This window comes from Equus caballus, chromosome 30, assembly GCF_041296265.1.
Source record: "Equus caballus isolate H_3958 breed thoroughbred chromosome 30, TB-T2T, whole genome shotgun sequence".
In the NCBI taxonomy this organism is placed as follows: domain Eukaryota; kingdom Metazoa; phylum Chordata; class Mammalia; order Perissodactyla; family Equidae; genus Equus; species Equus caballus.
In genome coordinates, this window is record NC_091713.1 from 30,649,337 (window position 1) to 30,657,870 (window position 8,534).

Sequence of the window (8,534 nt, forward strand, 5' to 3'; positions counted from 1 at the left end):
AAAAACGTGAAAAACAATAAAATAAATTTTTAAAATTTTCTACCAAGCAAAGGGAAGAATAGGACAAATAGGACGTGTGGCTCGAGCTCACTCACATAATATGAACACTTGGCAAGGAGGATGCCTAACTACTAAACTATGATGTTGCTCAGCTCTCTGTTGAGAAGACTGATTGTCAGATTGTGAAGGCCAGGAGTACTGTTGATAAGAGGATAATAAAGCCCAAAATAGTTGAGGAGAGGCAGAGGACTCATGGGTGCTTTATGTGGGTTCCTTTCTTCTAACGGAAGCTGTTTTTATCACCAAGCACACAGAGAAAATACATGAAACTGGTGCACTCCATCAGCTATTTTGGTGGCATAGGGGTATATAAAAGGAGTTCCAGATTAGAGATGGACCCAGATTTTTCTTGAATCAATTATATGTATAAACTTTCCATAGAGACTGGGTGAGATATAGAATTATTAAAGATAATTGGTGAGTTTCCGAAAAAGAAGTTGAGATTTCCTACTTAAAATGGTAATCTGAGGCCAAATGATATATCTCCCTCACTTTAAAATTCTTGGTGAGATAACTGGAGGAATATATTAAAAGAGGAGACTCGCTTTTGGTGCTGGTCCCTAATGTAGGATGCCATCCACACGGAAGAAACTTTGGAATTCCTCAATATATGGTGCAAGAGGGTTCAGATCAATATGAATAAATTATAAAGTGGGGAAAGAGAAGCTCTCCTACAGGAACATTCCGGAATAAACCTACCAATCCTCCCTGGGTAAGAGAGTGCATATGAAGGAAGGTCAGGGGGCAGATAATTGGGCAACGACCCCTCCTACCAAGGTCATTGAGATGCACCAGCTCTTGGAGCCCCCAGGGAGGAAACCAGCCTTGCTAAGCGGGGGCGCCGCTCCTTCACTGAGTGTAAACTTCCGTGTTACAGCTGCTTCCAGCTTTAGCTCCCTCCTAGGACTACTGCATTTTCAGCTAAGAAAGTTTAAACTGCAATAATCCATATTTCCCTTTATCCTTTCTTCTGGGCCTGAAATATTTGATCAGAGACCACACAATTCCAGAAAGCACACCTTTTTCTTTATATAAGGAAAAAAACCCCCAAAACCAACCCAAAACAAACAAACCAAAAAACCTTAGTCTGTAAGATGAGCAGTAGGAAAAAAAATGCTGAATGTACAAAAATATAAAATAGTTCAAAACACTGGGAAGTTTTCGGAAATAAATTTGCTCCTTTTTTCGTGGGAGAATGGGAGTAGAGAAGAGGAGGCGATGATAGATTCAGTTATGGACAGTGGGGTTGTTTTTTTTCTCTCTCAGCTATGGTAAACAACTAAATTTAAATTCTGAATAATTCTCATAGATGGATTGGAAAGGAGGACAAGCCAAAACAAAAAATGATTTTTTCCTTTCCTCGGTACCAGTGAGTCTAAGTTCTTGTTCTGGGAAGGCAGTTTTCCAGAGATAACTGCTCTAGAAACAGAGATAGCATGTTTTCTTGACTTTTGGTATGTTAGACCAGGGCCATGATCTTTAAGGAGTGAGCATGGCATTGACTTATTACTGAGACCCTAAAGGAAACACATCCACTCCAGGGAGAGGCAGCTCAGGATGCAGCTACTAAAATCTCCTGATTCTGCCTGGCATTGAGAGCCGCCTTACAAGGGGGCAGAAAGAAAATATTGGGGATCATGAATTTGGGACTTTATTTAAACTTTATTTCATTTATCCTATTCATGTATCACCAATGCCTCTTAGGCATATGGGAATCAGATAACTTGTTGCTTAGTTTACAAGTTTTTGATTTGGAAGGAACCAAATTCTAGAAGATAAGGCAGAAGCCTCATCTACGCCTGGTCCTGATTTAGATGATGAGAGCTAGGATCTCAAACCTGAACTTGATTTGGGGCTCTGGGGAGAGGATGAATGTGTTTTGCAAGTAGGGGGAATGCAATTTGTGGCCAAAGGATAGACTGTGGCAGATTAGAAATAACTGGACATTCTCTGGTGCTCCTGCCTTTAAAATACGCGGTTTACATGCTTTCCCCTCGATCTAGCATGGGCTGGGGCTGTGTTACCAGTAATCTGTGGGGGAAGTGATACTACGTCAGTTCCAGGCCCAGCCTTTGATTGGACTGGAAGTCTCTGCTTTCTTCGTCTTGGAACCCAGAGGAGCCAGGTAAGAAGTCTGACTATCCTGCTGGAGAGACCATGTGGAGAGGCCCCAAGACTCAACAGAGAGGAAGAAAGAACATAGCAGAGACCCGCCTGCCATCTATCTTTGCCCAGGCTAGCCTGTAGTCCTGGGAGCATCCATGTGAAGACCGGAGTAGAATGATGGCTGCTGTGGACTGAATGTTTGTGTCCTCCCAAAATCCATATGGTGAAGCCCTCATCTCCAGTATGATGGTATTTGGAGGTGGGGCCTTTGGGAGGTAATTAGATGATGACAGTGGAGCCCTCATGAATGGGATTAGTGCCCTTAGAAGAAGAGACACCAGAGAGATGATCTTTCTCTCTACCATGTGAAGATACAGCAACAAGGTGGCTGTCTGCACACCTGGAAGAGGGCTCTTACCAGACGTGGAATCTGCTGGCATCTTGATCTTGAACTTCCCAGCTTCTAGAACTCTGAGGAATAAGTGATTGTTATATAAGCCATTCAGTCTATGGTATTATGTTATAGTAGCCCAAACAGACAAAGACTAAGGCTCTACAAGACTTCTCACTTTCCCCCCAACCCCACCGCAGCCATGTCCTTGTTTGAGCAAAAACATTATGGTTTAACCTGTGTGTTGAGAAAACAAGCTGGAGGAATGCTGGTGATGTTCTCAATCTGATTTTTCTGAGATAGGTTTTCCTTGAAATCCCCTGGCCGTTCTTAATCTCACACTCTAATTGGAAATGTTGAGGGGAGGTGAACAGCTGGGTTGGCATGGTCGAGCCCCTTCTGCCTCTCTTAATTTTGTATAACAGCTGCCTGTAGGAGGTGGACAGTTTGGGGAGAGAAGTGGGGAGACTAGACTTTGTTTCTCTGATTGAGAATTCTAATTCTGGATTCTGTGTTGAAGCTGATTGCTGATACATGAACGAGCCACATCCTCCCTTTCAGCTTTTATTGGTAATCAAGCTGATATTTTGATCTCTAACTGCTTGTTCTATGTATTTCTCTCAATTGGCTCTAAACTCTTGAGGAGAAAAGGGTGTTATTTATTGGTTTCTTCAAACCCAGATATCTAGTTGCTTTTGTCAGGGTCCACCTTCTTAACTATTAAAATGTAAATAAATAAAGGCAGTCGATGAGAAGGATGGGGTTTAGATACAGCACACACAAGACAGACAAGGATGTTTCAGTCCGTCTCAATTATGTGCCCTTAATACTTCCAATGCAGTTTTAGCCCATTCATAGAAGTAGATTATCTAGAAAATGTTCTTTGTGCCAGTCAGCTCACAGTAGAAATATTTTTGCTAAACTCACACATGATATACTCTACGAGGGGATTGGTTAAACTGAAACACGTTTAAAGGAAAGTGACTTGGATAATGACAAGATAAAAATTGGGGTCAGTGAAGAATATGTGAACAGATGAGAGATTCTTGGTTTTGAGAAGGGCAGACTCATGGGGATATGAGAATTTTCTTCTGATACTGCAGGTTCAGCACATGGAGGAAGAATGGGCCTTGTTTGAGCTTGAGCTGCCCCTCACTGTGTGTGCCAGTTTTAAGGAAGCAGACCTGGCTCAAATCTATCATTTTCCATCAAATGAGAAGGGTCTCCTTGGGAGGTGGTGAAAAACCTCTAGGTTTTTAAGCATTGATGGAGCAGCTGTCTGTAAGCGATAGAGGATGCTCAAGCACCAGATAGCAGCTGGGACATCTCTAAAATCTCTTCCAACCTTGAACTTTTTAATCTTTTAATTCTGTGATTTAGATTATATGATATAGTCTAGAGTGCCGTGGAAAGGCGGGCATAGCACATATCAAGATGATGGGCATTGCCAAAGGAAGTCGCCTTAGTTATGCAAAACAGAGTCCTCTGGTCGGACCTGACCTTTGGCATCCGCCCCAAACTAAACCTCAGCTTTGCATAGCAGGAACATGATTTTATCATTCTGCCAGTGTTTGTCAGACTCGGGAAAGCTTACACGCTCTAATGAAGTTTACATGAGACCGAACGTACGAAACCAGCATGCCAATTTATTCATTTACAATGAGAAATAAACCTGCTAATGGAATGTATATTCAGTTCCTCTGGCCAACACATCTCCTCGTGTGCTTGTTATATGGGAAACCAGGTTAAAATCAGACTATTGTTTGACGAGCATGGAATCAGAATAACCTGAGTTAACTCTAGGAATTTAATACGTTCTTTGACCCCTTCTCTGCTTTAGGGGTGTCAACTGCCATCTTGATATAGCGAGTCTTCTTGTGTCGTTACACATTCCCTTGGTTTGCATTTCCTGGAACTGCCTGTGTTTCTCATTCAGCTGTTCTTTCCCTGGCTTCCTGGAATGAGCAATTGCCTTTGACTTTCTTTAAAGGTTAAGAATACAGGCTGTGTGCATTCTAATTCGGGTTCTAACACTTGCTACTGAGATTTCTTGGGCAAGTTGCTTGACCTGTTTACTGCTGCTGCCACCTCTATAAAAAGCATAATAATAGGGGCTAGCCTGGCAGTGTAGCTGTTAAGTTTGCGTGCTTCGCTCCTGCAGCCACGCGTTTGCGGGTTCAGATCCCAGGAGTGGACCTATATGCCACTATATGTCAAGCCGTACTATGGTGGCCTCCCCACATACAAAATAGAGGAAGATTGGCACAGGTGTTAGCTCAGTGATAATTTTTCTCAAGGCAAAAAGATTAGCACCTGATGTTAGCTCAGGGTCAATCTTTCTCACCAAAAAAAAAAAAAAAAATGAAAAGCATAAAAACAGTATTCATCTCTCCATATTGTTGTAATTATTTAATGAGTGAATATGTCTAAAAGAGTCATGAATAATGCCTGGCACACATTAAGAACTCAAATATTAGGGCCAGTCCTGGTGGCCTGGTGGTTAAGTTTGGCATGCTCCGCTTCAGTGGCCTGGGTTCTGTTCCCGGGTGCAGACCTACAGCACTCATCTTTTCATGGCCATGCTGTGGTGGCAGCTCACATACAAAAATAGGAAGATTGGCAATGGGTGTTAGCTCAGGTGAATTTTCCTCAGAAAAAAAAAGCTCAAATATTAGTTATTATTATTACTAACATTATTATTATTACTAAATAGTTACAGTTAAGTGATTTTGTTCTGAGAGACATTGGTTTTATTTAAATTTACTCTGCCAAACATGTTTTGGTTAGTTGTTTTGTAGGTGTTTTGATTTATTTTCACACGATAAGTTTACTGCCTTTAATTTCAGTGTTCTTGGAGGGCCCTTTGCTATTTCTTGCCCACCCACACATATACCAACATCAAGCATGTAGCAGTCAGGGAGAAAATGTGACTGTAGGCTATGATTTTTTTTTTTTTAAAGATTGGCATCTGAGCTAACATCTGTTGCCAATCTTCTTTTTTTTTTTTCCTACTTTTTCTCCCAAAAGCCCCCCAGGACATAGTTGTATATTCTAATTGTGAGTGCCTCTGGTTGTGGTATGTGGCACGCCGTGTCAGCATGACCTGATGAGCAGTGCCATGTCCGCTCCCAGGATGGGAACTGGTGAAACCCTGGGCCACCAAAGCGGCGTGCACGAACTTAACTGCTCGGCCTCGGGGCCGGCCCCCTGTAGGCTATGATTAATCAAGGGAAATGTCAAGACTAAATGAGTGTTAACTTTATGTCAGAATTGGAAAATTCCAATCGAATCATACAAAGTGCATCGAACATTTTTTAAAAAGGCATTTTATTTTTCTCCTTTTTCTCCCCAAAGCCCCCCGGTACATAGTTGTATATTTTGTTGTGGGTCCTTCTAGTTGTGGCATGTGAGACGCTGCCTCAGCGTGGTCTGATGAGCAGTGCCATGTCCGCGCCCAGGATTCGAACCAACAAAACACTGGGCTGCCTGCAGCAGAGCGCGCGAACTTAACCACTCGGCCACGGGGCCAGCCCCCTAAAAGGCATTTTAAACATAAGAAAAGATCATATTTTACGACACCAAAGTTTTCTCTAAACACTAATGCTATATCTGGAAATGTTTTACTTGGAAAGTGAGGTCCTTTGGTAAACATTTCTCATTTAGCACAACTGAGTGAGAAAAACATCAAATTAAACAAAAATCTGATGAAGAGTTCCTGTCACCAGGTTATTTAATGTTCTGGGGGTACTAACCCTGCCAACCTGTTTGCCTATTTAACCCCATAAGTAGGATCCTTCCATCTAATGTGGATAATATAAATATGTTCCATAACAAATTGCCATAAGCTGAGGGGCTTAAAACAACATAAGTTTATTCTTTTACAGTTCAGGAGGCCGGAGGTCTGAAATCAAGGTGTTAGCCAAGTTGCTTCCTTCTAGAGGCTCCGAGACAGAGACCATCTGTCCAGAGACCAGCCTGTCTCCTGGCTTCTGGTGGCTCCTGGCAATCTTTGCTGTCCCTTGGCTTGTAGCTACATCACCCCTGCTTCTCGGCATTCGTCTAGCCTCTACCCATGACCCAATTCTACAGCCATTTCCACATTTTTTGGTATTTGTTACAGCAGCATTTTGCATCCTGTTACCAAAATCTTTGCTAGTTTTTCACGGCTGTCATTATAAATGACTACAAATTGAGTGGCTTAAAATGGAGATTTATTCTCTCACAGTTCAGAAGGCCAGTCGTCCTTCTCTGTGTCTCTCCCCTATGTGTCTCTCTGTATCCTCTTCTCTTTTTATAAGGATACCAGTCATTGGAAATAGGACCCACCCCACACCCAGGATGAGTTCATCTCAAGATCCTTAACTGCAAAAACTCTATTTCCAAACAAGGAAATGTATTTATGTTTTTGTTGGAAAGCAGAAATCAAAGCAATTCGTTAGTTTCCAGGAGGTTTCAGAAGTACAAGAATTTTCGGGGAGACGCTATCCAACCCACTATAGCTTCTATGGCACAAATGGGCAATGAGGAGAAGATGAGTGCTAATGGGAGTAGGTGTGTTGGTGAGAAGTTCTATTCTGAGGATTTCTACATTTTTTTGTGTGAAGTGGATTCATCAGCTACATCTAAGAGCATGTAGATTTCCGTGTAATTAGCATAAAGCTTGATATGATTGACAAGGCTAACGGGAAAGAGTAGACTGACAAAGTATATTAGAATTGAGGTTTGTGATCATAAATTTACATCTGCTACTAAGAACTTGAACTTCAGAGTCCATGGTGTGGTCTTCAGAGCCATCCATGATCCTAACACAAATTGCTTCCTCAGGTTTTCTGTTTGGCCTTCATCCCGTAGTACAGCCACATAAAGTTATTGCTGCTCTGTAAAATTTCCTGTCAAAATTCAAACCTATGTGCCCTTAGTCATTTTTTTTTTTCAATTTGGAATTCCTTCCCTGTTTTCTCTCTTTATTGACAGGCTGTCCAAAAAGAGCCCTCATGTGTAGTTATGTCAGATAGGCTGTTTGAAAATTGGTTGCTCCATTTTCTGTGTTTCCACAGCATAGTCCTTTCATATGTAGCCCTCACATCTGTTATGGTTAGTAGTCTGCATGTCTGTCACACCAGCCAGACTGAAAGATCAAGTAAGTGAAAGAATCGGTCACATTGACTTTTGGATGTCTCTTGCATCTTGTACATTGCCTTGCACAGAATAGACACTTGATAAATGTTTTTAAAATTGAGTTGGTGACAGCTTGCTATTATATTTCTATTTTACAGTTCATGTAGGAAGATAAACATACTGACACCAAATTGCTATAGTTTTGGTTTTTCTAGTAAAGGAGATGGATAAATGACAAACTGTATCTTCTCTCTTGCCAAGAAATCTTTGATGAAATGGCTGGCTAGCTTTAACAATGCAAACCAAGAGCCTTGAAATGGAGTGTAACAAACTAGCTTGCATAAAAATTTAATCTGTGGCTTATTATTGTAATAATCTTGCCGAGAGAGTTAACTTGTTGCTGGCAATATGGCCACCAAAGATTGGCATTGTTTATTATCATCAATACATTGTTTATTGTGTTTTTTCCTAAACAATATATTAATGAAAAATGAAATTTTAATGCATTTTTTAGCCTAAGGCTGTATCCATGCACTTGAAATAATTTACTGAATATTCACTTTGTACCCACTATTATGCTATATGATGAAGAGAGTACAGGAGTGAGAGCAATTTATGGGTCCTGCCCTCTGGGAGTTCATAGTCTTAAATACATGGGATGACAAAGAATGATACCAGAGAATTTATATGTGCCAAATGATATAAACAGATTTTTTCATAATGAATACAATAAAAGATTTCAATCATCTTAATTCATTAAAAAGTGCCCTACATGTTAGTATTCTTAAAAGGCAGACACGGTTTCTATTTGTATTGACCTAACTATCACTTGCTGTTACTGTATATGCCATCTCCAGGA